Raw genomic sequence first — 26744 nt, 5'->3', positions numbered from 1 at the left:
CATCCCACCAGCTAAGCAGTTTTTGAGGCGATTAAAGTTTCATTTATTTCAGTTGTTCTGCCTATGTATCCTCTTGAGGATAAAACATGTGAGATCAGGTTTTGTATAGATTTGTAAAAATGAACATTAGAACCTGAAATGAACTGATTGAAAAGGGCCTATTGATATGAACAGATTGAAAAGGGCCTATTGATATGAACAGATTGAAGTGAACAGATTGACAATAGCAGGCCTATTAAATACAATGGCAGTCAAAACTGTCCTTTTGAGCCGTCTTTGGGTCTTCAATATATACAAAGGGGTAGAGGAGCACCAAAATATTATGAATGAAAAAACCTTTGTTGTCAGGCCTATTAAATACAATGGCAGTCAAAACTGTCCTTTTGAGCCGTCTTTGGGTCTTCAATATATACAAAGGGGTAGAGGAGCACCAAAATATTATGAATGAAAAAACCTTTATTGTCAGGCCTATTAAATACAATGGCAGTCAAAACTGTCCTTTTGAGCCGTCTTTGGGTCTTCAATATATACAAAGGGGTAGAGGAGCACCAAAATATTATGAATGAAAAAACCTTTATTGTCGCCAATGGGGAATTTTTTTTGTCAAACAGCTTAGTAGGGCAGACAGAAAACATTCAATAAATAAATACATAAAACTATAAAATATAATATATTATATATAATATAATAATATAAAATTATGTTCTGCCTCGAAGGAACGATGAGAGAGGGGCACTGTAATCCACTGTGTCGCGCCTCTGTAGTGGATGAGGGGCACTGTACCGTAGCGTCCTGCCTCTGTAGTGGATGAGGGGCACTGTACGGTAGTGTCCTGCCTCTGTAGTGGATGAGGGGCACTGTACGGTAGTGTCCTGCCTCTGTAGTGGATGAGGGGCACTGTACGGTAGCGTCCTGCCTCTGTAGTGGATGAGGGGCACTGTACGGTAGTGTCCTGCCTCTGTAGTGGATGAGGGGCACTGTACGGTAGCGTCCTGCCTCTGTAGTGGATGAGGGGCAGTTCCTCAGTGCTTTTTGGCCAGGCTGGTGTTTGAGGCCACTGCAGAAGTCAAGTTGTGCCGCTTGACTGGTCGCCCAGCAGACAAGTGCCTTTTTGAGCCACAGCTCTGCTTCCTCCGTGCCACAGCTGTGGGCTGGCAGCCAATCATTGGGCCTGGCCGTTTGGCGGCCCGCCTCAAAGTGCCTGGCCGTTTGGCGGCCCGCCTCAAAGTGACTGCCCGTCTGCTGGTCAGAGTACTGCTCCTTCCAAAGGTGTGGACAGCTGACAGTAGTGCAGCTGGTTTTTTCTTCAGCAGCTGATGCTGTTTGGCCATCTTCACCAACCCAGTGAAGAAGAGGGGATCCTCTTGGCCTCTTCTTTTCAGATCCTCCATCATGTTTTCCACGATGGAGGCACCACCAGAATCTGTGATATCCAAGAAGAAAATAGGTTTGAATTAATTTACATACAGTGAGGGAACAGTTCTAAAAATGTCCATTATCCGCAATGCTATCCCAATCTCAGCAGAATCGTTGAATACCACAGTGCTCTGTCTGTATGGCAGTCACACTGAACCACATTCACCACTATTAACAAACACTGTTAACAATGATTATGATACAGGATGATACGGACCAGGCAGAGGAACATGTACTTCAGGGTCCTCTTCCATTGGACCAAAATAATCTCCCTCATCAGCAGGACATTCACGTCTGCACACACTGCTTTTAAAAAGGTGCATAAGTATTACTGTCTGTCCCACCCACATGATTGATTATGAACTTCTTTTTCTTTTTTCTTTTTTTTTTAGTTCACAGGTCCAAAAACATTTTATTCATTTCTGAGGTGAGTGTTCAACACAAAGAATACCCAACACACATGATTGAGCGGATTTCCCGCCCCCCCTGTCTCAGAGGTTGGAAGAAGTCCACAGATACGGTTGCTTGAAAATACAAAAACAATGTTGAGATGAGCAAGTCTAATAGACTACAGTAGATTGTACCATGGTCTTTGCGATGATAGCACTCCAAGCATAAGAATTGTTATAATTCTTAATGCCTGTTGCTAGGCACGTTGTTTGGGTTACGTAAACATAGCAAAGCACAAATAATGTATATTTTACTGTAGGAGTATTTCTTTGTTTTTGGTAGGCAACTGTGTTATTAGGGCAGTAATTAGCTAAGGTTCTTTGCCTCCACGATCGCGCATTAGTACTGTCCAATGCCTGCCTGCCTGCGTACCCGCTGACATCTTCATACAAATAATCTAGTACTAGTCCTTCCTTGTCCCCCTTCTCCTTTTTACCCTCTTCTTCACCTCTTCACTAGCTGATGTGTGGTGAGCTGTAGTGTGCACAAGCTGCAGCCTAAGCATCACCCAGGTGGGCGCTACACATTGGTTGTGATGTGGTGTGCCCCTTCTTCCTCTCCCACTGCACTTTGAGCATTGTTTGATGGAAAAGGGCTCTATAAATGCAATAAATTATTATTATTTTATCATTATAAATCATAAAAACCCAAAATTACCTCCTGATGTGAGCTTCAGAAGCTCAGCTTTCTGCTCAGCAGTAGTGGGAATGTAATTGTTGGACAAGCAGTGGTAGTGTTGCACCACTGCTTCTTGGTGCCTGCATGGTGCCCCTGTCTGTCCAGCTGGACAGGTGCACAGCTCAGACTCCATGTCCACCTCATACATTGCTGTCGACCCCTTGACCTTGAACAGCTTCACCTCAATCTGTCAGACATTAAGAAAGAGAAGATTCTGTTTAAACACTAACTCAGTGTTGAAAGTTTCTGTGAATCTAGTAGTAGTAGTAGTAGTAGTAGTAGTAGTAGTAGTAGTAGTAGTAGTAGTAGTAGTAGTAGTAGTAGTAGTAGTAGTAGTAGTAGTAGTAGTAGTAGTAGTAGTAGTAGTAGTAGTAGTAGTAGTAGTAGTAGTAGTAGTAGTAGTAGTAGTAGTAGTAGTAGTAGTAGTAGTAGTAGTAGTAGTAGTAGTAGTAGTAGTAGTAGTAGTAGTAGTAGTAGTAGTAGTAGTAGTAGTAGTAGTAGTAGTAGTAGTAGTAGTAGTAGTAGTAGTAGTAGTAGTAGTAGTAGTAGTAGTAGTAGTAGTAGTAGTAGTAGTAGTAGTAGTAGTAGTAGTAGTAGTAGTAGTAGTAGTAGTAGTAGTAGTAGTAGTAGTAGTAGTAGTAGTAGTAGTAGTAGTAGTAGTAGTAGTAGTAGTAGTAGTAGTAGTAGTAGTAGTAGTAGTAGTAGTAGTAGTAGTAGTAGTAGTAGTAGTAGTAGTAGTAGTAGTAGTAGTAGTAGTAGTAGTAGTAGTAGTAGTAGTAGTAGTAGTAGTAGTAGTAGTAGTAGTAGTAGTAGTAGTAGTAGTAGTAGTAGTAGTAGTAGTAGTAGTAGTAGTAGTAGTAGTAGTAGTAGTAGTAGTAGTAGTAGTAGTAGTAGTAGTAGTAGTAGTAGTAGTAGTAGTAGTAGTAGTAGTAGTAGTAGTAGTAGTAGTAGTAGTAGTAGTAGTAGTAGTAGTAGTAGTAGTAGTAGTAGTAGTAGTAGTAGTAGTAGTAGTAGTAGTAGTAGTAGTAGTAGTAGTAGTAGTAGTAGTAGTAGTAGTAGTAGTAGTAGTAGTAGTAGTAGTAGTAGTAGTAGTAGTAGTAGTAGTAGTAGTAGTAGTATTTAAAACTGTTACCTGCTGAATGTCGCTGGCTTCAATGCTGCTGTCATGACTCATGAGCCAAGAAGCGTGAACGCTGGAAAGCCTCTCTGTGGCCAAGGGCAACATCAGTGATGCGGGCTACATAGTATGTCTCCAGCCGGGAGGTGAGCATATCAAAGAGCTGCGGAGGGTTGAACGCTTTGGTCCTCAGCATGATCTTGTCTTTGAGGACACGCATCGCCGCCTCCACAAAGTTATTTGTGTTGTTCCCTCGAGTACGCAGCTCCACTCTGAAGCTCAGCGCCCAGTCTTCCCTCCTGTTGTACAGCCGCTCCAGGTAGACCAGGTATTTACGGTACCTGGAATGGATTACAAGACAAAAAGTGTATTACATTAACTATAGAGGTGCATCTCCTTCTGTATGTATGCAATGTTACAGGCATGAAATGTGTGAAATTACCATTTGTCAACTAAGTATCTTCACCATTGTAAAGCTAACTGTCTCTAAACTCCACACTAACCTGACAGCAACTGGATTTTCCGCGGCCTGCCTGTACAGCCTGTCTACCTCAGAGACCTCCCTGCTGTACAACATGTCCCTGATGAAGGCAAAGAGGGTTTTCCTGTCTCCCTTCTCCACATCACTCTCCTTACTCCACAGCCACCTCCAGGTAGCTTGGAGGAGGTGGAAGGAGCAGAGCAGCAGTGTAGCCTCAGGAAATGCCTGCTTTAGAGCTCCCCTCTCTGCACTGGAGTCATCTGTCAGGAACACGCGAGGTCCTGCCTGTCCTTTCCCTGCAAAGCCTTCCCTTCCAATGAGCCCTTTCAGCAGCTCCAGCCCCTCAAAGATTGTGCCTTTGTCCTCCGCTTGAGTGATGATGATCCCAAGGGGAAGGCCACCTGCACATGTGTGTGTGAGGAGGAGGAAGACCCGGCAGTTCTCTCTGTCCATGTTCCCAGAGGAGTCGATGAAGCAGAGCTCCCCACTGTGCTTGTGGGTGTGAAGGCGTTTCATCAGTGGGGAGCATATCGCGATGAGAAGAGCTCCAGCAGAGGAAGTGGTCATCCTGGCACACACTTCTCCACACTTGGTGTTGTACCCCACCACCTGTCGTTCCAGAGCTTCCAGCATATAAGGGCCTTGCTGTGCACCATACTCTCCCCTGCACACCTTTTGGAAGAGTCTGAACAAAATAATGTTAGCCAATAAAGTTATAATATGCATGCTGTATACCGTTTCAAACTATACATCCCACTCCACTGCTATGTGTTCAAATGTGTGACACATACACAACCATCATCAACATAGTATTATACAGTCTCAACCCCAATCATGTGAGGGGTCTTTTGACAATACATACATAATAACTACAATATGATCTTAAAAAAAAGGTGCACCTTTGGACAAACTGGAGGTCTGGGCAGATCTCTCTGTTCGCTGAGGCATGGACATATCTCACGCCATACTGCATTTGCAGGTCGTGCTTCAAGACACAAAGTGCTGATGTGGGAGAGTGGCCGATTTCAAAAAGCCTCGTCAGGCTCTCAATTGATGCCTTCCCCACATCTCTGTGCCAAAGGGCCTCGGCCACAAACAGGTTGTGGTTGTGGGTGTTCTTTACCCTGACTTCCAATGGGAAGTCAGGCATGTGTCTGTCCTTGCAGCTGTTGACAGAATCATATCAACATTATTTTAAGTTTGAGCCAGTGAATGAGGGAATCAGTGGATTGGTGAGGTAACAAGGAGGATGTGGATGAGTTGAAATACTTGGCGTCAACAATCCAAAGTAATGGAGAGCGTAAAATAGAGGTGAAGAAGATAGTGCAAGCTGGGTGGAGTGGGTGGAGAAGTGTCTTAAGAATGATTTGTGACAGAATGCTACCAGAATTCTACCACCAATAGTGAAAAGGAAAGTTTACACGTGGTGGCATTGTCTGACAAATAACTAAACAAGAGGCAGAGCTTGGTTTTGGACATGGCAGATAGGAGACAAGCTGGTAGGGGTAAGGATGCTGGAGATAGAGCTGAAGGAAAAGGCGGAGGCCTAAAAGAAAGTATATGGTGTGGTGAGGGTGGACCTGCAGATGGTTGGAGTGAGAGAAGCTGATACAGGACAGTTTAAAATGGAAAAAAATACTCTGCTAACGAGGATGTTAAGTTTAAGCCAAGGATGAATATAACAACATGATTATCAGCGTACAGTAGACCTGCATACATCTCTCAACTCACCGGCTAATCTGCCGCCTCCGCTTTATAGGCTGCTGGCACTGTTTCAGGGTGAGAGACATTGTGGCTGGACAGCCTGTGTTTTTAGATGAAGGTCTCGAATTGGCCGTCATAGACCTCACATCAACATGGTGCTGACACTTGTAGTCCACCTAAACAAAACATTATATTCACTATATAAACGTAAAGTGGAAGGAGTTGAGAACCTATGTGAATGCCATCCGCCTGATACGTGACTGTTTGGAGCAGGCACAAGACATTTTAACTGTTACCCTGAAAAGAACGCGCTTTGCCAGACATGGAATGGATTTTCGGACCCTCCATGTTACCCCGGAGTGTTTTGCTGCCTTCACCCACTCCCTTGCCTCGTCCTCTGTCCTGACCTGGACTCTAATTTGTGCCTCAAATGAAGCATGATCCCCTGGTGATGGCAGGGCCATGTATTTGCACACAGGGTATGTGTGATCAGGGGGTAGCCAACTCTGCAGATGGAAGCCACAGAGGAAGAAAATACAATTAGTATGGACGGATATACATTGGGACTTTTACCTCATAACCTTATCCTACAATGATGACTTATTGCGATTCTCATCAGTTCCCTTCTTCCAGTTGCTAGGTTCATAAATAAACACTTTAGGGCTCAATCTGTCAATAACAAGCTAGTACTCAACAATAAGCAATCCGGTCTTCTCTGGTCATAACTGTCATCATATTTCATATTTACATGCTAACAGCAATGTAATTTGAAGGGCTTGACTTTGTAGCCTACATTATGTGTGAACACATTACTTTTTCCTTGTGATGAGTTCACTTGTCTGAAGGACAAGTAGGCTATACAGTACATGAAAAAGTCCTGCTAAACTTTAACGTTATACCTTCAATTGAGGATATTCCTCCACGTTTTCCCTGACATCTGAGCACACACTGACCTGCGTGCTACTGACAGTGACAGGGTTCACTGATGGTGGTCTGTAAATGACCAAGGAGAAGTGTTAGGTTCAAAACGAGAATGAAAGACCCAAATATGTACTTTTCATGAAAGACCCAAATATGTACTTTTCACAATGCACATGGAGTTCATATTTTAACTTTAGAAATGAGGATATTCCTCCACGTTTTCCCTGACATCTGAGCACACACTGACCTGCGTGCTACCAAAATGCTAACCAAAATCTGCGTGCTAACCAAAATCGCGAATGAAAGACCCAAATATGTACTTTTCACAATGCACATGGAGTTCATATTTTAACTTTAGAAACGTTGATAAATGAAACCTACGCGGGCGCAGCATTGCGGCAGTCTTGCGTCGACATCTTGCAGCTAGGCATCTTGCAGTGAGGCATTGCATCTATCAGCGAGGGCAGCGCAGCGTCGAAAGAGGCGCGCAGCCTGGGGGGCGGAGCCCGCAGGCCGCTGGGCGTGGCGGAGCGCCCAACTTAGTTGGGAATCAAATACAGGCGGTCGGGGGCGCGTCCTAACGATTCCCACCCGAGTTGGGGTAGACCACGCCAACTTCTGGAATATGTAGGGGTGGGACCCGCATCCCTTGTTCTCTGTATCTTGTATTGTTCTTCCGCCCCGCAGGCTGCATCCCTATGGAAATGGCATACATTTTCGCGGACTGCGTGGCTATTTTAAACATTACCGTTTCAATCAACCACGTAATATGTCTGTAGCGTACTCCTAATGTCCACCATGTAGCCTACTTGAAACACAAATCAGATATGTATTCTCTCGTTAGCCTATGCTAACGCGTTAGCGTGCTAGCTAAGCATAACTGACCATGTTAAAACTCCATTGACTACGTGAGCCTTAGCTAGTCTAGCTAACGTTAGTTCAAGCGTCTTCTTAAACCTAAAATCGTTCAAAGCCCTCCAACGAGTGCATAGCTAGCTAGCTAACCAACACTTAGAATAAATTGCTAAAATAATAGCATCCACAACACAAAATGTTGTTGGTTTCGCCAGCAAGGCTCCTCTGTCTGGGGACTGGGGCTGATTAACACTTAAGGGGGGAGTCTTGAAGCTACAGCAATGAATAAGACGCAGGCTACTAGACTAGGCCTACTGACATTTTTAACCTTGCATGAACATTATCAATAATACCAAAAGCAAAATATTATCTTAAGCATTGTAAGCGTGCCATCTCTAAAGGACCGTAGGCAGGAAGCTGCAGTTTCTTTACTAAAAGAGATCAATCAATCAATCTAAGCTTTATTTGTATAGCACATTTCATACCCAGAGGCAACACAATGCGCTTTACAGAGAACAAGGGATGCGGGTCCCACCCCTACATATTCCAGAAGTTGGCGTGGTCTACCCCAACTCGGGTGGGAATCGTTAGGACGCCGCCGGGATGGGGGAGATGGCTAGGGGTAGGGGAGGCTGTAGGCATGGGAGAACAGGTAGGTTTTGAGGTGGGATTTAAAAGTGAGGAGTGAGGGTGAGTCTCTGAGTGGTTGGGGCAGAGAGTTCCAGAGGCGGGGTGCAGCTTGTGAAAAGGCACGGTGATGTCCTTATACAGTGTTACAACTATACTATACAGCAAACAAACCAATATTGAAAAGGGATCGGTCACGAATCTAATCTAAAGAGCTAGCTATTTCTTTCATTTTTTTTCTTTTCCTGTTCTTGAGAGATTTTCATAAAGAAATGAGAAATTTTCATAAAGAAATGAGAAATTTTCATAGAGAAATAAAAGGCATTTTGTCACACCAGTCATCCTGAGAGGAGAGAAAGGATGGGCAAAGACGACCGGTCTGTGCTGCAGCGCCAGCGCCTCCCTCTGGTAGAGAGAGGGCGTGGCGGACGGGGAGCCCAGCATCATCCACAGGACGGGCCTCGCCACGGAGCTGTCGTTCAGGGTCAGGTTGTAGTTCAGGGTCCACGCCTGGTTGTTCCACAGGCGCTGGTGGAGCATCACCTGGGACAAAGACCGGGGGGGTCAGTGTGTGTGTGTGTGTGTGTGTGTGTGTGTGTGTGTGTGTGTGTGTGAGAGTGTGAGAGTGTGTGGGTGTGTAAGTTGAGAGGGAATGTATGAATATGTGTGTGTGTGTGTGTGTGTGTGTGTAAGTTGAGAGGGAATGTATGAATATGTGTGTGTGTGTGTGTGTGTGTAAGTTGAGAGGGAATGTATGAATATGTGTGAGTGTGTGTGTGTGTGTGTGTAAGTTGAGAGGGAATGTATGAATATGTGTGTGTGTGTGTGTGTGTGTTACCTCTAGCCGTCCCTGACTCTGGCTGGACACTCCGTGGGCTCTGTCACTGAGGAGGACCAGCCTGCTGTGTTCATCCTCAATGTAGGCGGCCCGTACCATGGGATAGAAGTTCTGGAACGGTCTCACACACACACACACACACACAGGAACACAGTAGGATCACCATTCATTTTGAGGCAGGATAGAACCATCAAACTTTTTTTTTCAACAGTAGAACAGCCATGGGTGAGGTCCTTTGACCCTGTGAGTATAATTTTTTTTAATATCTTTGCACTCGATCAAATTTCAGGACCCTCCTTTCATGACTTTTCCTAGATATGTGCGTTCTACCACCCAGTATCCTTACATTTTCAAAATCACGTCAGGATAAGCTAGAATTAAGTTATTTCACAGTTTTTCTGTGTAGGAGGCAGGCTAATTTACAAGATGGCCAACTAGTGGTCGTTGTGTGTAAAGACTATGGTCATTTGACCCCCGAGGCGACTCTTATAGTAGGTAAAACAAATAAAATCACGGCTATAACATCCTAACTGTGGTGTGTGTGCGGCCACAAAGTCACTGGATGTCACAGTTTGATGGCCGTGTAAAAAATAATTTGGGTTAGTTATTCTGTATATGCAGCCATGGGTGGGGTCATTTGACCATAAACAAACACAACATTCAACAACGAACAAAAACACACGTCTCTCATATAAACATACGACGTGGTGGTAATCATACCTAAATCATCATACATAATCGTTCTTACTCTGGCGACTGTGTTGTTGGCGAACGTCCTGTAAGTCCTCTTCATCATCTGGTAGCCGTTGTCGTCGCTGAACAGGGTCCCGTTGTTCTCCAGACTGGTGGTGGTGCGGAGGACGGCCTCGCGGTTCACCACCAGGGGGCCCAGCGAGTAGCTCTGCTCCAGCCTGTTACACAGCAGCCTGTCCTGGAAGCCCTCTGGTACCCTGGTGATGACTGAGTACGAGTAGTCCATGTCTGCTTCCTCCCTGCACACACACGCACACACACGCACGCACACACACACACACACACACATGCATAAACACACACACACACACACACACGCACACGCACACGCACAGACACAGACACAGACACAGACACACACACACACACACGCACACCCCACAGTTACATGATTCTGCAGCCGAAAGTTAGAATGTTATTCTACAGTCGAGATGGAGTAAGGGTGAGAAAGGGAGAGAGAGAATGAGAGGAGGGGTGAGGGGGTTTGGGGGGGGTAGAGTGGTGAAGCAGAGGTATTAAAAACTCCCAAATCAAATTCTCAAAGAACAAAGCCAAACAAGGAACCCCCCAAAAGACAGACAGAGAGAGGTATGCTATCTACCCTACCTGTAGAAGTACTGCATACCTGTAGAAGTACTGACCTACCTGTAGAAGTACTGACCTACCTGTAGAAGTACTGACGGATCTCAGAGACGATCTTCCCAGGGACGATCTCCATCCGGACGGCCTCGTAGGCCCGCACGGCCGAGCCGTTGGCGGCGAAGACGTAGTTGTCCGAGACGGGCCCCGCCTTCTCGTCTCCGTTGGCGCGGTACTCCCAGAAGTCCTGGCTCATCCTCACCCTCCTCTGCTGCTTCCTGTCAGGTCACACAAAGGTCACACAAAGTCACACTGTCAGGTCACACAAAGTCACTGGATGTCACAGTTTGACATCTATGGCCGTGTAAACAATTATTTGGGTTAGTTATTCTGTATATGCAGCCATGGGTGGGGTCATTTGAAAAATAAAAAGTTATATCTTTGCACTCGATCAAATTTCAGGACCCTCCTTTCATGACTTTTCCTAGATATGTGCGTTCTACCACCCAGTATCCTTACATTTTCAAAAGCACACCAGGATAAGCTAGTATAAAGCTATTTAGCCGTTTTTCTGTGTAGGAGGGCAGGCTAATTGACAAGCCGGCCAACTAGTGGCCGTTGTGTGTAAACAGCAGCTTCCCATTGTAAAGAGTATGGTTTGACCCGCGAGGCCGCATTTATACTAGGTAAAAAAGGCACGAATGTTCTAGTGCTAACTTGGTGTATGTATTTTTAAAGAATAAGTGGTGGATAACATTGGATCAACATTTACATGTCGGTGATGCTGTGAAGCAGGTTGGTGTCCCGATCGAACATGAGCTTGTAACACTCGCTCGGAATGGGCAGGAGCCTCCTTCCTGTCTTGATCCAGCGGCGGACGCTCCTCCTCTGGAAGGTCACCTCCGTGGCCAGGTGGGTAATGGTGCACGCCGGCCCCACGCGGCACGGCTTCTCAGAGAGCCTGATGAGGTACCTCCGGTACTGGAGACCGCCCAGTTCCACCACCATGAAAAGGTCGTAGGTGCTGTCGGATTCAGCTGACCTCTGGATCTGTTGGAGGAAGAGAAGAAACCAGGGTTTTTATAAAAGAAAATTGGGGGGGGGGCGCTGCAGATAAAGGCAAGGGTTTGATTAACATTAGCACAGCCCAAAGAAATGTTATCTTTGCACTAAATCAAATTTCAGGACCCTCCTTTCATGACTTTTCCTAGATATGTGCGTTCTACCACCCCAGTATCCTTACATTTTCAAAATCACATCAGGATAAGCTAATATAAAGCTCTTTTGCAGTTTTTCTGTGTAGGAGGCACAGGCGCGCCAACTAGTGGTCGTTGTGTGTAAATAGCAGCTTTCCATTATAAAGACTATGGCCCCGAGGCAGCTCTTATAGTAGGTCAAAAAGGCACGGCTGTTCTAGTGTTAAGCACAACGGGGTTCACATCTTTGCAAAAATAAACTGTTAGCTGGATGACGCGCGGCGACTACCTGTGCAGGAACGGGCTGTCCGTCGTCGTCGAACACCGTTGCCATGGGGAAGGTTACCGTGACGTTGATAAAGGTGGAGACGTTCCATGCCAGTGGGTTGTAGACCAGGACATCCATGTCCTTCTGACGGGCACCTGAAATAAGTTGATCAAAAGCTTAATCTGTCAATATAATAGTAATTCCCCGCCTCTGGAATTCTCTCCCTCAGTCACTCAGAGACTCACCCTCACTCTCCACTTTTAAATCCCACCTCAAAACCTACCTGTTCTCCCATGCATACAACCTTCCCTACCCGTAACCATCTCCCCTAACCTCGCCCCCCCCCCCCCCCCTGGACATTTCTGTGTTAATTGTTGCCTGTGCCTGTTCGTTAACTCTGTGTTCTATGTGCTCATGTTATCTGTTGCTTGTTGTTTCTGTGTTTCTGTGTAATTATTATTATTATAGTGAGCAAGTACAAGCAAATAGCGCAGGTTCAACCTTTTCGTCATTGCACAGAGTACAACAAAATTAACTTTTGTGCTCTACACACAGGGTCAGCCATAGTCAGCCAGCACCCCTGTAGCAATTAGGGGTTAAGTGCCTTGCTCAAGGGCACAACGGCAGTGGTAGGCACCTTAGATATGATGCCACCAGCGACCCTCCAGTCACCAGCTCACATGCAGCTCCCTCCTGAGGTTGATCCATGGCACTACTTTACCTTTGGTCCTGGAGTCTGGTCTATAGAGGGGGCCAGGGCTCCCCAGGGACTGGGGGAGTAGGAAGAGGGCAGCCACTAGCTCGTCCACGCCCATCATGGCCTGGGTCAGGTGCTGGACGTACATGTCAGCCACCTTGGGAGACTCTGTCCCGGTGATGCCGTCGTGGTGCTGGACCTGCAGATGATAAGGGGTTAAAAACACAAAACACACTTCTGACATTATAATATAGGAGCCTCTGTTGTGTGTACGTGTGGCCAAATAGGGAAACAATTAAATCTATATATCAGCATTCAAATGAGAGAAAGGACATTCATTTTTTTTTTACGTTTTTTTTTCTGAGTGGGGCAGTCCCACTCATATTTTTCTTTCTATTGACAGAGACGGTAGAGATTTTGACAGGAAGGATGGGTGAGAGAGAGAGAGAGAGAGAGAGAGAGAGGAGGGATGACATGCAGGATATGTCCACGGCCGGAATCGACCCGGGAACCCTGCGGTCACATGGTCGACGCTTAACCCGCTACGCCACCTAAGCGCCCCCCCAAAACACACTTCTGACATTATAATATAGGAGCCTCTATTGTGTGTATGTGTGGCCAAATAGGAAAAAAAGAAAAACGATATATCAGGATTCAAAATGAGAGAAAGGACATTGTATAATCATTATTGAGCAGGCACCTCTGAGACGGCCCAGCGGAGGGCCTTCAGCTTCTCCAGGGCCCAGTCTTTGGGGACGTGTCCGTCAGGGAAGCTGACCCGGAGGCGGGTGAACAGAGCCTCCGCGGCGTGTAACTGGGCGCTGGCCCGTCTCGCCACGCCCTTCAGAACGTTCCGAGAGGCGTAGAAGCCGGTCCACGCTTGGAACGGTTCTGGGACAGGAACAGAACTCTTAGAACAGAACTCTTGGAACACAACTCTTAGAACACAACTCTTAGAACAGTGGCAAGTTGAAACAGTGTGGGGGAGGTGACACGTGATGTGAAACACCCACCAGTGGAGTAAGGAAGGAAGTCCTGACTCCCCCTCACCTCCCAGGTGAGGTTCGATTGGTGGACCGCTTGGAAGTACTCGCTGAGAGTGGCGTACTGGACCGTCACTCCAAACTCTTTGCTGTTCTGGTTGATGTAGTCCATCAAGGGGTCCATGTTCATGAACTGTACCGAGGAGTTGTAGAACTGCTTGTCACAGCCCTGGGACGTTAAATAAAGATGGAAAATAGAATATGAGTCGATGAGAGAAGATACATCAAATATCTAGGGTGCAGGCAGAGGTAGTGTGTAGTGTAGTGTGTAGTGTGTAGTATGTAGTGTGTAGTGTAGACTCACCCAGGGCCAGAGGACGTGGCCGGTCCTGAACCAGGCTGCCCTCTGCTGGATGTTCTCCACCATGGTCTTAGCGTAGGAGTGGATGGTTTCCTTGGTGACAGGCAGGCTCATGTTGGGGTAGACTCCATCTTTCGGGGGGTCAGGGAAAAGGGCCACTCCATTCCAATAGAATCCAGAGCTATGAAAATAAAAAAAACAATGAATCAGAGAGTCATGTTGAGAGTGAGAGATTCCAGTGAAATTCAGTTGCTGCTACGCAATCGGAATCAGAATCAGAGTTCAGAATCAGAATTCTTTTTATCGCCTAAGTGTATTTGCACATACGGGAAATTGACTTAGGTGAGGTTGGTGCATAGGACATAAAAAACTACAAATACATAAGCAGAAATTGTTTAAAAAGACAATGGCAAAAGGGGCAATAGAACAATAATTATGTAGGCTGTAAATTAGAGTAGAGTACTAAATCTAATGCTTTATGCAGGAAGTATGCTATATGCTACGGTATGCTATAAGAGCTAACTTATGGATAATGGTGGGTGAGGGGGGACAGTTGTTTTGGGTAGGAGAGGAGTGTGTGTGTGGGGGGGTGGGGGGGGTACCTGTTTGAGAACGGCAGGTAGGAGGGCGTGCAGTAGCTGAACTGGTCCATGGTGTGGGTGAATATCTCCTGCTGGTCTTTCAACGAGGGCGAGCCCCTCCATACAAACTGCAGCTTCTGCTCAAAAACACACAAAAATGGGGCGCTTAGGTGGCGTAGCGGGTTAAGCGCTGACCTGGTTCGATTCCGGCCTGGGACATATCCTGCATGTCATCCCTCCTCTCTCTCTCACCCGTCCTTCCTGTCTAAATCTTCACTGTAACTGTCAAAAAAATAAAAAAATAATATATATATATATATACAGGTGCTGGTCATATAATTAGAATATCATCAAAAAGTTGATTTATTTCAGTAATTCCATTCAAAAAGTGAAACTTGTATAATGTAAACATTCATTCCACATAGACTGATATATTTCAAGTGTTTATTGCTTTTAATTTTGATGATTATTACTGACAACTAATGAAAACCCCAAATTTTCACTGCAATGTAAGTCGCTTTGGATAAAAGTGTCAGCTAAATGGCATATATATATATATACTGGGTAAAGGAAGCCCAGACAAAAAGACAGCCAAACAAATGGCTGGGAGAAGCACTTTACCTGTCAACTGCAGTATGTCATCATCTAGATCTGTCACCGCCTCATCCTGCATCACCTGGCCCCCAATCACAAACTCAAGTCGCCCCTCCTTTACTAGCTGTCGCACCTGGGGGGGCAATATAGGTTCATACGTTATTTAGCATTCTTGCAATAGCTTGCCTCATCAAGATTCATATTGTGACACTGCCTTAATTGCCATAGCCTGTAGTGGAGAGCTGGGGGCATAGTAGCCTAGTAGTTGAAACTTCAGACTTGTCAATTGTTGGAATTTGGGCATTTTATGCTCTAGGCAAGGGGTCTGCCATAGATGGTGAGCCTGGAGCAATTAGGGGTACAGACACCACGACACGTGGGCAGCCGGGGTTCGAACCGCCGACCGCTGCCGACCTTGCGATCAGTAGACGCCGGCTCTACCTCCTGAGCCACAGCCGCGCCCTCTACCTCCTGAGCCACAGCCGCCTCTACCTCCTGAGCCACAGCCGCCTCTGTTAGTTAGTAGAACGACTAGTGAGTGTGAAACCTCGAGGGGTTGCAGACAGTTGCATCTAGGGGGCATGGGAACCCCATACCTGTTCCTTCTGCTTCTCAATGGCCACGGAATCCCACCACAGGCGGAAGAACTCCTGCTCCACTGGATGAATCTCCGATGTTTCGCCCGTGTCAGCTCCTCTGTCACACTGGAATACACGTTGGCTGCATAGGCATGCATGCTCTCCTGTGGACAAAACATGCATGAGGACAACCATGTCCAGTGTCATGCAAATAGTGACAGTTATTGCATATAGGACCGTAATTAGATTCGATTTCAAGATCCTTCTGCTTGTTTATAAAGCTCTCACTGGCACCGCACCAGAATATATGAAAGACCTATATGGGCATATCAGCCCAATAGATCTCTCAGGTCTTCTGACGCTGGTTTTCTCTGTGTACCACATGGACAAAAGAGGAGATTCGATGAGGCTGCATTCTCATTTTATGCATCCAGATTGTGGAATGCACTGCCAGTTTACATTAGGGATGCAACCTAAGCACATATGTTCAAGTCAAGACTAAAAACCCATCTTTTTAATATTGCCTTTAAGTGACTAAATCATTAAGTGATGATTTATATAATGATTAAAGCACTTTGAGCTGCAACATCACATGTGCAGGAAAAGTGCTTGTACAGAGTTATTATTATAAGTATTATTAATTAATATATACTGCTGAAATCAATCAATACTGCATTTTCGACATTCTTACACACCGAATACATCACCTATCTATTCAGTGGAAGACTGTCTGTGCAGTCACGAGATGAAGTCGTGATCTTAGAATGATACGGTTTTATCTCCGTTTAGGGCAGTTCAGAGATATTGAGCGTTTTTACATTCCATTATGTTTTGTGAGATGGAACCTTTGTATTTGATTAATTACTAACTCAAAAATGTCAACATTGAAAAAATAACACCACACAGGCATTAATAAACACCTAATGGATCAGATTATGTAAAAAATCCATTTTGACAAAAATGGAGATAGAACCTTATAATTCTAACGTCACGGAGTGACAGACCTGGATGGTGTGTACACCCAGCCCACATCCATGTGACTGTGAGGGATGACAAACGTCTGGATCTGGCTTGGAAGGCTTGGTCCATGATTTCTCTCTGTATAAGACACTGTGAAGCATAGACAGAGTGCACAAACTGTAAAAACTCTCATATCTAAAACTTAAGTGCAAGCAAATTATGTCACGACTCACGACCCAACAGCAATGTGCGTACATTGATAGTCAATGGGCTCGTTCCCACACAGGGACGAGGCCGGACACAGGTAGATTAGCTCAGGGTTAGCTGACAGCACTCAGGTAGATGTTAAGGGGAAATGGCTTACCTGGCTCCGATGTATCGTGGCGTGGTCCGCGGGGATACTGAACAGCCCGCACGTTCGTTCAGTGGGGTGTTCCTTCCCGTTCAGTATTGAGATATAACATAACAAACAAAACAGGACACGACACAACACGACCTCGGGGGTAATCCACTATTTCACACGGTAATAGTCTTGATAATAATTGTCCAAGGGGTTCTCTTCTAGGCAGTGGCGGCTGGTGCCCAATTTTTTGGGTGGGGCACAGCAGTGTGGCGGGGGGGTCCTCTTTCGCGCGCGCAGCGCGCGCGAATTTTTTTCGCGTGCACGCGCATAAAACACGCACTGGCATTACAACCACTGTATAATTTCAACTTTCACCCTTAAAATGACCGTGTGGGCCATGGAGAAGTTACCCTGTCAACTACAGACACTGAGGTGGAAGAGTGACCGGTCTATGGACGTCGGTACGGTCCAATACCCAGTGTCAGACAAGGAGGAAGTCTAGTCAACAAGGCTAGTACAGGCCTCACAGCTACACTCAGGTTAATAAAGGTAGCAGATGAATATGTGTACTATGTGTCTGTGTGACATGGCTACATCAATGAGCAGAGATGAATGCTGCAGTCAGTAGTACAGTAACTATCTATTTCATAGACACATGATGGATGATGATGGAGAGTGATGGTGGTCAACACATCACAGCAGGTCAACACATTCAATGATGTATCACAACCAGACCATGTCAGAAACACAACCAGACCATGTCAGAAACACAACCAGACCATGTCAGAAACACAACCAGACCATGTCTGTAACACAACCAGACCATGTCTGTAACACAACCAGACCATGTCAGAAACCCAACCAGACCATGTCTGTAACACAACCAGACCATGTCAGAAACACAACCAGACCATGTCTGTAACACAACCAGACCATGTCTGTAACACAACCAGACCATGTCAGAAACACACCCAGACCATGTCTGTAACACAACCAGACCATGTCAGAAACACAACCAGACCATGTCAGAAACACAACAATGCATCAGCTGAGTTAAAGAAAACCAACTCTTACCTTTGATGACAGAACATGAGCCGTGTTTACCCGTACCTCCGCCTTGCCCCGCGCATATTGCTATGAATAGTTCGAAGATAGGTGCTTGCACGTTAGGTGCAAGGCTGCTTGGTTAACCCATTAGCGGGAACATTATTAGTTGCACAAAATAGGCTGATTTAATTGACCATGAACATCAGAGACAGACATTACGAATGTTCATTTAAAATACTCCGGAAGCCCGAAGTCCGGAAAACCGGAAGTCGGGAGTCCTCAGCATAATGCATTGTCTGCAATACAACCGGAGATTTCTTGGCCAGGGCGCACAAATGTGCGTCCTGGCCAAGAAATAGAGACAGCCAATTGGAGCGCTGCTACAGCTCACGTGTAAGCGAAATGTATTCGTCCTGGCATAGACTTGCATTGACACGGCGCCCCGCGTTCTCTCCCTATGTATTTTAACAGTGAGTTTTACACACACACACACACACACACACACACACACAGATAAAAATGTTTATTGTATTGGAGGATTTTTAATGAATGCTGATAGGCGCCGACAGAATATCAGCCGCATTTTGTGAATAAACAATGTTTATTTAAAAAAAAAACTTTTACAAATCGCAACCAGGAAGTGAAGGTGGGGGCGGCGCCCCAGCGCCCTCTATCGGCCAGCCGCCACTGCTTCTAGGTAAGGCGACTCTCAATCAGTATTTCTCTACTCCGTTAACTCCACTCTCTCGACTCTCGACTCCCAGGTAACAAATGAGCACCTGTCATATACCTTTCGAGAGACCCGCCAACAGGCAAGCCACTCCCCCATGTACCCTGGGTAGCCAATCAACACCCCCATGACAACTGGGAACAGTTGGATCGTGACAATATCATATCATATCATATCATGTCATATCATACACCATATCAGTATAACTCCCCTCTGTCTTACTACCCAATAACTTTACTGTATACGAATGTGAGTATCTTCTTTTGTCTCTGTGTGTTGAGAATATACACGTTAGTTATAAAAACAGTATTCTAAGAATAGATCATTTATTTATATTTTATTGATTTATATTTATTATATATATATGGATATTATTATATATTATATTCTATATTTAATTGTATAATAATGTATGTATTTATATTTATAAAAACAGTATTCGAAGAAGATACATATTTATATATGACGTCGATATGTTTATAAACTGCATTTCCCTCGGTCACCTTTGCGCTGGTTTAGCTCAGTGGTTACTTCGTAAGCATTTCTTCTGTAAGAAAACCCTCACTCCACCCTGGTCGGGGCAACCTGACCGGGGTCGAACCACGGGCGCTGTCCAGCGTTTTCCTACTCGTAGCAGTCCTGAGAGGACGTGGGCGTTCAGGGGGAAATGTTTTAGGATAAAATGACAGTTCAAATGCACGGAGAGACAACATGAAACGTGAACTCTGGTCGTCACACACACGTAGTCCTGCGTAGCCTGCTGTTCATGGGCGTCAGCAGCTTTTTGAATGTGGGGGGGACACTTATTTTTCGGGGGGTCTGGGGGTCCTCCCCCCGAATTTTTTTAAATAGTAGATTCAATTTCCTGCATTCTGGTGCGTTTTACACCCAAAATAATCTCCCTCTTTCTTTGTTTTTCCTTGGAGCTGGCATGGTCTGCAATTACTGACTACTATTATGTTTTGGTTTAACTCACAGAGGCCTGACACTGACACGTGGCACTTTTTAGGTACTTTATTAAATATGAAGATTCAAAAAGAATCAAAGAGTGAATTAGAAAAGAATGAGGTAACTTTGAGTCAACAAATTGAATAAAAAGTTATGAGGAAACATAAAATATGTACCTAGGCTACTCAGAGCCTATTACAATCAAACTTAGCCCTCTTCAGTGCATTGCAGAACATACAACTATAACAAACAAAATCAAAGAGTGAATTAGAGCTGTCTCCACTGCCCCTGCCTGCTGCCCCTGCCTCTGACTCACTCTCACTCTCAACCACCTATATCAGGAGAAATGGGGATGCATTGAGCACTTGTTCATATTGTTTTTCTCTAATAGAACATTTGACATAGAAATACAATCATCAATACAAAAAATACAATCACAAGCATTTTAGAAATAGAAAAATAAATGGAACAGGTGTTTTCTTCTTATTTTTTAACCCTAGCTCAAGCAATCAGATGCAAAATTGATTCTTTGGGTGGGTGCAATGGCCAAATTAAATAGTGCAAATGCTCAGGGCAATGAACACGGGCAGGAGATGCAATAATGACAGGACAGGTAAGCACTGTGAGGTGTTTGTCGCCATTCTGTGCTTTTGATGACATTTCGCCTGTGTCTGTTCTGCATTTAAACATGTCTAACCGCACTAGTAATGCCTAACAAAACTGCTAGTGCCATATAGCTGATCTAGCTCGTATTTGGTTGCTAGTAGGCTATGCTAATTCTATTGCTAATACAGAGAATGTCTCATAAGGTGCTAACATTCTTATCAGAAAAGCTGGCTGTGTTTGACCTTGGGAGAACGCAATGTTGCTGTTTGGCCACTCACGGGAAAACTTGGATGACTTTGACTTACTTTTCTCTTCTTAGAAAAAAAAAATCCTTATATCCATCTTGGTGGATGATCTAAATATCGTCTTGCCTCAGTCTGAATGTTTTGAATCTGCGTGCGTGTCTGATGCTGCGTGCCGTTAAAAACAGAAGTAAAACGCGGAGTGGATTTCTGGATATGGGCAATCCCCTACTCATAAAGTGGAACGGATTTGATTGTGAAGCAATGAAAATAACGCTGACCAGTCATGCAACATATTTTTGATGGCAAATGTGGGGGGGTCCAAACGACCTTGTTTCAAAGGTGGGGGGGACACGTCCCCCCCCAAATATATGGTGGTGACGCCCATGCTGCTGTTATATAGGTAGCTTTCTGTTCCCTTTTTAACACTAGTGTGTGCGGTTGAAGTTAGTCTTTAGCTAAAACATGTAGGCAATTATGGATACATTTGACTTTGAGTAACAGAAATCCCATCACAAGGTTTGTCACTTATGTCTTGTCATGTTTGTTCGCTGTCCTCTATAGAAGTTTCCCATGGCGTGTTGTAACAACAGGACACTTTGATGTCAATACAGAACCATTCATTTGGAACTACCTGCAACTGACATATCAATAAACTGTCACTTTAATATGAGTGATTTAATGTAATATCCTGCCACCAGAGGTGATTCAGGCAAAAGGCAAGTTTAAAAGCTTTAAACCACAGATCCAGAACAGTGTTGTATCACAGCGCCTCCCCTCTGTCTGAACAACTAATAACTTTATTTGTAGGCTGTACAAATGTGCGTTTGTTGTCAGGTGACCGTTGCGCCGGTTTAGCTCAGTGGTTACTTCGCCAGTGGTTGTATTTCTGTTACAGCTGGTTCTCCACCTCTAACCGGGTTCGATCCACGGGCGCTGTCCTGCGTTTTCCTACATGTCGGTTAATAATAATAATAATAATAATAATAATAATAATAATAATCGATTTTATTTGTATTGCACTTTTCCTTCAAAATAACCTCAAAGAGACTATTGTCTTTGTTGTTTGGAGGCCTATCGCCTATGTCGAATTGACGTCACTGCTTACTTCACGGTACCCAAACCAAAACGGAATAATAATAATAATAATAATAATAATGGTCTTGTATCACAGCGCCTCCCCTCTGTCTGAACATCTAATAACTTTATTTGTAGGCTGTACGAATGTGTCTTTGTTGTCTCTTGATCTAGTGGATAGTGAGTTGGACTGGTGATCGGAAAATTGTGACTTCAAATCCCTTCTGAAACTCCACCACTAGTGTGCCTTAGTGTGTGTACAATTCTAAATTCAATTGACTGCTCAATAAACTGTCCCTTGTCTAGACTCTCAGCAGTTATACCATATCATATCATACACCATATCAGTATAACTCCCCTCTGTCTTCCTATCCAATAACTTTACTGTATACGAATGTGAGTATCTTCTTTTGTCTCTGTGTGTTGAGAATATACACGTTAGTTATAAAAACAGTATTCTAAGAATAGATCATTTATTTATATTTTATTGATTTATATTTATTATATATGGATATAATTCTATATTTAATTGTATAATAATGTATGTATTTATATTTATAAAAACAGTATTCGAAGAATAGATACATATTTATATATGACGTCGATATGTTTATAAACTGCATTTCCCTCGGTCGCCTTTGCGCTGGTTTAGCTCAGTGGTTACTTCGTAAGCATTTCTTCTGTAAGAAAACCCTCACTCCACCCTGGTCGGGGCTGTTAAAATGATCACGCGGATACGGTTATAATCAGAGTCTTTAATCTTAGTTCTAGGACAATACAGAACGTACACCACATGTCTGTGCTTGCATAGTAATGAATGACTCAACAAGCTCACAGGTAAGTAACACAGACTGCAGGTGGTGCCACCTGCAGGTCAACTCTCGTAACATCTCCTTTCACATAATCAATGAAGCGATTCTCTCAGATGTACTGAACTTAAACATTTAGTCCTTACAGTGGCCACTCAATAAACAATGAACAGTAAATAAGATAATAAACATTCCATTATCATTCCTCTTCTTTTTTTTTTTTTCTTTTGGGGGGGGGGGATTATTATTGTTAAGTCACATAGTCTTTGGTATATTTCTCCGGTGGCTTGATGTTGGACCTGGTTCTGGTCTGCCGGAGACCTTGAGGCACAGGGTCTGCCGGCTGGACTGTGTCTTCAGCCAGTGCTGGAGCGTACTCGTCGGGATTAGTTTCAGCTCGACCCCATGTACCCCAGTCGTCCTCTCCTTCAGGGTTCTGAGGTGGTGATAGTCGGAGTGTTTCGTCCACTGGACGGATGTGTTTCCTGTTCCTTCGGTATGTTTTACCATGTACCATCACTTCATATGACCTGTCACTCTTCTGGTCAGTGCAAATGCCAAGCGCCCATGCACTGTTGGGTACATTGGGTTGTAGCAAGACTCGGACTGTCTCCCCTTGAATGATCACTGGCATGTCATGGGCATGTGCATCATAGTGGTGTTTTGAAATAAGCCCCTTTGTTTGCTTTTTTTCTATCACATTGTGCACTACCAGAGGTTGAAGCAGAAGGTCCTTGGAGGGCAGGTGTGTTCGCGTGCGTCTGGACATGAGTCGCTGAGCTGGGGAGCTGTCAAGTCCCTCCGTTGGAGTGTTTCTCCATGCCAGCACTGCCTTCCATGGGTCCTCTCCTGCCAACGCCGTCTTCTTTAGCAGTGTTTTGGCTATTTTAACAGCTGACTCCGCCTTGCCATTGCTTTGACTGTGGTATGGTGATGACGTTACATGTCGGAAGTCCCAGTCATTCGCGAAGGTCTGAAAGTCAAGTCCCGAGAAGGGTGGGCCATTGTCTGAGATTGCTGTGTGAGGTATGCCATGACGGCTAAACTGGTGTTTGCATCGATCGATGACAGTAGAAGCTGTGGTGTCCTCCAATTCATCCAGCTCCCAGTAGTCCGGGTAGTAGTCAACCATTATAAGGTAGTGTGAGTGGTTCACAGTGAATAGGTCCATGCCTACCTTAGACCATGGGAGTTTAGGGAGATGATGGGGATTGAGTGATTCTTTTGGTTGTCTCCTCTGAAGGGAGTTGCATGTGCTACATCTGTTGACATAGTCCTTGACATGTTCTGTTATTCCTGGCCAGAATACTGTGTCCCGTGCCTTCCTGAGGCTAGCTTCACTGCCGGAGTGCCCTGAATGTATCTTTGATAGGAAGTCATTTCGTAGTAACTCTGGGATGAAAACCCTGTCACCCTTGAATATCAGGCCATTATCGATTGCCAGCTCCTCTTTGAATGTCCAGAACGGTCTCAGTGTTTGATCTACTGCCTGCTTGGAGATGGGCCAGCCTCCAGCGATTCGGGCATGCAGAACCTGACATAAGGGATCTTTGAGTGTGGCGGCTCTGATGGACTCTTGGGTCTTGGTAGAGATGTTGGTACAGCTGCTGTGATCCACGTGTTCGAGGGCTTCAGTGGTCAGGCCCATGGCGTAGACTGTGGCTGGTGTTTGCATTTGTGTGTGTGTTGTATTGGGTTGAGCAGTTCTAGATAGGAAATCTGCCACATGTAGCAGTTTGCCCTGTTTGTATTGTACCTGTAGCTGATAGCGTTGGAGCCGCAGTAGCATCCTCTGTAGCCTCTTGGGGGCTGTGAGAAGGGACTTCTTGAAGATCACCTCGAGCGGTTTGTGGTCGCTGTGCACTGTGATGCTCTCCCTGCCATGAATGTATTGATCAAATTTGTCACATGCAAAGACAATAGCGAGGCATTCTTTTTCTATTTGAGCATATCTCTGTTCTGTAGGAGTTAGAGTCCTGGAGGCGTATGCAACAGGTTGCCCATTTTGCATGAGAGTTGCACCGAGGCCCGTTTCACTAGCATCACATTGAATTGTCACCTCCTCCCTCATGTCATAATACTTTAGTACTGGGTGATGAGTGACTAAAGTCTTCACAGTGTCAATGGCTGTGTCATGTTGTGGAAGCCACGCCCATTGGATGTCCTTGTCGGTCAGTCTCCTGAGTGGTTCACACACATCAGATAGGTGGGGAAGGAATTTAGCTAGGTAATTTACAAACCCCAGAAACCTCTGCAGTGCTTTGATGTCAGTTGGTGTCTGCATGTTTTGCACCGCCGTTACCTTCTCTGGGTCCGGGAGTAGGCCCTCTGTGGTGAGAAGATGACCCATGTATGGCACACTGGGCTGCTTCAGCTTGAGTTTTTTCTTGTTCAACTTTAAGTTGACCTCTCTCGCCCTTTGCAATAGGGCTGCAAGGTTTTTGTCGTGGTCAGCTAATGCTGTCTCTTGTGTGTCTCCACAGCCATAGAGAAGGATGTCATCAGCTATGACACTCACACCAGCCAGTCCCTGTAGTACATCATGTTGTCTGCGCTGGTATTCTTCAGCTGCTGGCTTGATGCCAAATGGCATTCTTAACCACCTGTATCTTCCCAGAGGTGTCCAGAATGTAGTGAGATAGCTGCTTTCCTCATCCAGCTTCACCTGCCAGTATCCATCCTTTGCATCTAAAACTGAAAATACCTTGGCATTCGCGATGTCTGGCAATATCTCCTCTATGGTAGGCATCTGATAGTGGGACCTCAGCAGAGCCTTGTTGAGCGCACTCGGGTCAATGCAGGTGCGCAGTTTCCCTGGCTTCTCGATGACGACCATGTTGCTGATCCATTGCGTGGGCTCAGTGACTTTAACAATGATTCCTTGCTCTTCCATTGACTTTATCGCTTCTGTGACCTTTTTCTTTAGTGGTATTGGAACCCGCCGTGGCAGGTGTTGTACTGGCCGTATATCAGTGTCGACTTTCAGGTGTAGCTCACCAGGTAGGCAGCCAAGCCCTTCAAATACATCTTCATACTTGGATATTATCTCCTCTGTCGTGTGTGCTGTATGCGTTTTGGTGGGCGTTTGTGGAGTGTCCAGATGATGAACTGCATGTCTGTGATTCACCCTGATCAAATCCAGTTTCTGGCACGTGTCAGCTGACAGCAGAGGGACCTGTGATGACTCCATGACCTGGAAATTTAGCATGTGAGTCTGTCCATCATGTTCCGTTTTCAGTCTGACTTCTCCAGTTGGCTTTATCAATGACCCATCATATAGCTTGAGAGTGGCTTTGCTGGGACGAAGAGCAGGGTTGCCATCCTGTGTAATGCATTGTAGGTCTCGGTAGCTTAATACATTGACAGTGGAGCCTGTGTCTAATTGACATTTCACTGTGTGGCTGGGGTCATATGTCACTTTTCCATGCATTTGTGGGGTAAGCTTTAGATTGACAAACAGTTTGTGTGCTGTGTCCTGTATAGAGTTTACATGTGAAATGTACCACATTTCATCTGGTGATTCACTATCTGGCTCATTGTATGCATCCTGCATTACGTTAACATGACGTTTGTGTTGTGCTTGTTTGCATACCTTAGCAAAATGGTTTTTCTTGCCACAGGTTTTGCAAATGGTTCCATATGCTGGGCATTTCAGACGTTCATGTGTAGACCCACAGTAGTGGCATGTGACTCCTGGTTTCCTTTCTCTACTTGTGGTGCTTGGAGGTTCTGTCGGCTTGTGTCGAGTGAAGCCACGCCCCTCTGAATGTCTTTCTCTTGAAGCATAACTCACAGTCTCCTGCTCACCTCCGCTCATTCTTTTGTTTTGTATCTGTGCTTGTTCGCTTGCCCTGCACGTGTCTACGGCTGCCGCTAGGGTGAGTTTAGCTTCTCTCAGCATGCGCGTGCGTGCGCTAATGTCTTTTGTCCCAATGACAAGCCTGTCACGTATCATTTCTTCATTCAGCTGGCCAAAGTTACATGTATGTGCTAGCTTCCTTAAGTTTGCAACATATTGGTCTACTGACTCACTCTGGCTCTGTTGGGTGCTATTGAATATATACCGTTCATAAATCACATTCCTGGATGGTTCGAAATGCTGTTCAAGTGCATCTAGAATCTTGTCAGGTTTGAGTCTGTCTGCTTCTGTCATGTGAAGGTGCCGTTGCAGCATGTGGCATTCCTTACCTATTATGGTTAGTAGGGTAGCTATGCGGATCTTGTTGTCCTTTTCGTCCAGCCCAGTTGCAATCTCGTAGTTTTCCCACTGTGCTCTAAAGAATGTCCAGTTGCTATATGCATCCC

At 45.1% G+C, this 26744-nt stretch overlaps 1 protein-coding gene and 1 pseudogene across 2 annotated transcripts in view; one reads left to right on the top strand and one right to left on the bottom strand.

Annotated features, from left to right (window-relative positions):
- Positions 1 to 26744, top strand: part of LOC308160704 (putative ATP-dependent RNA helicase DDX53) — a gene marked incomplete at both ends in the record, with an annotated part of 138707 nt that overhangs the window by 21381 nt on the left and 90582 nt on the right. The gene's annotated exons all lie outside the window — the stretch shown is intronic.
- LOC308159634 lies at positions 1023 to 25275 on the bottom strand (annotated as a pseudogene). The gene is made up of 24 exons: positions 25144 to 25275; positions 24742 to 24767; positions 24196 to 24316; positions 22761 to 22875; positions 16682 to 16787; positions 15696 to 15841; positions 15122 to 15232; positions 14527 to 14642; positions 13928 to 14105; positions 13594 to 13792; positions 13281 to 13471; positions 12605 to 12779; positions 11905 to 12038; positions 11192 to 11469; positions 10506 to 10697; positions 9836 to 10079; positions 9088 to 9198; positions 8585 to 8792; positions 7149 to 7305; positions 5042 to 5308; positions 4165 to 4806; positions 3786 to 4002; positions 2524 to 2731; positions 1023 to 1423 (listed from the first exon to the last, which is right to left on the bottom strand). The product of its transcript is annotated as an uncharacterized misc_RNA (transcript).

The sequence above is a fragment of the Nansenia antarctica genome, assembly GCF_963989245.1.
Source record: "Nansenia antarctica genome assembly, chromosome: 6".
In the NCBI taxonomy this organism is placed as follows: Eukaryota; Metazoa; Chordata; class Actinopteri; order Argentiniformes; family Microstomatidae; genus Nansenia; species Nansenia antarctica.
Note: the sequence above shows the minus strand (reverse complement) of the source record. Positions and strands in the feature narration are given on the sequence as shown.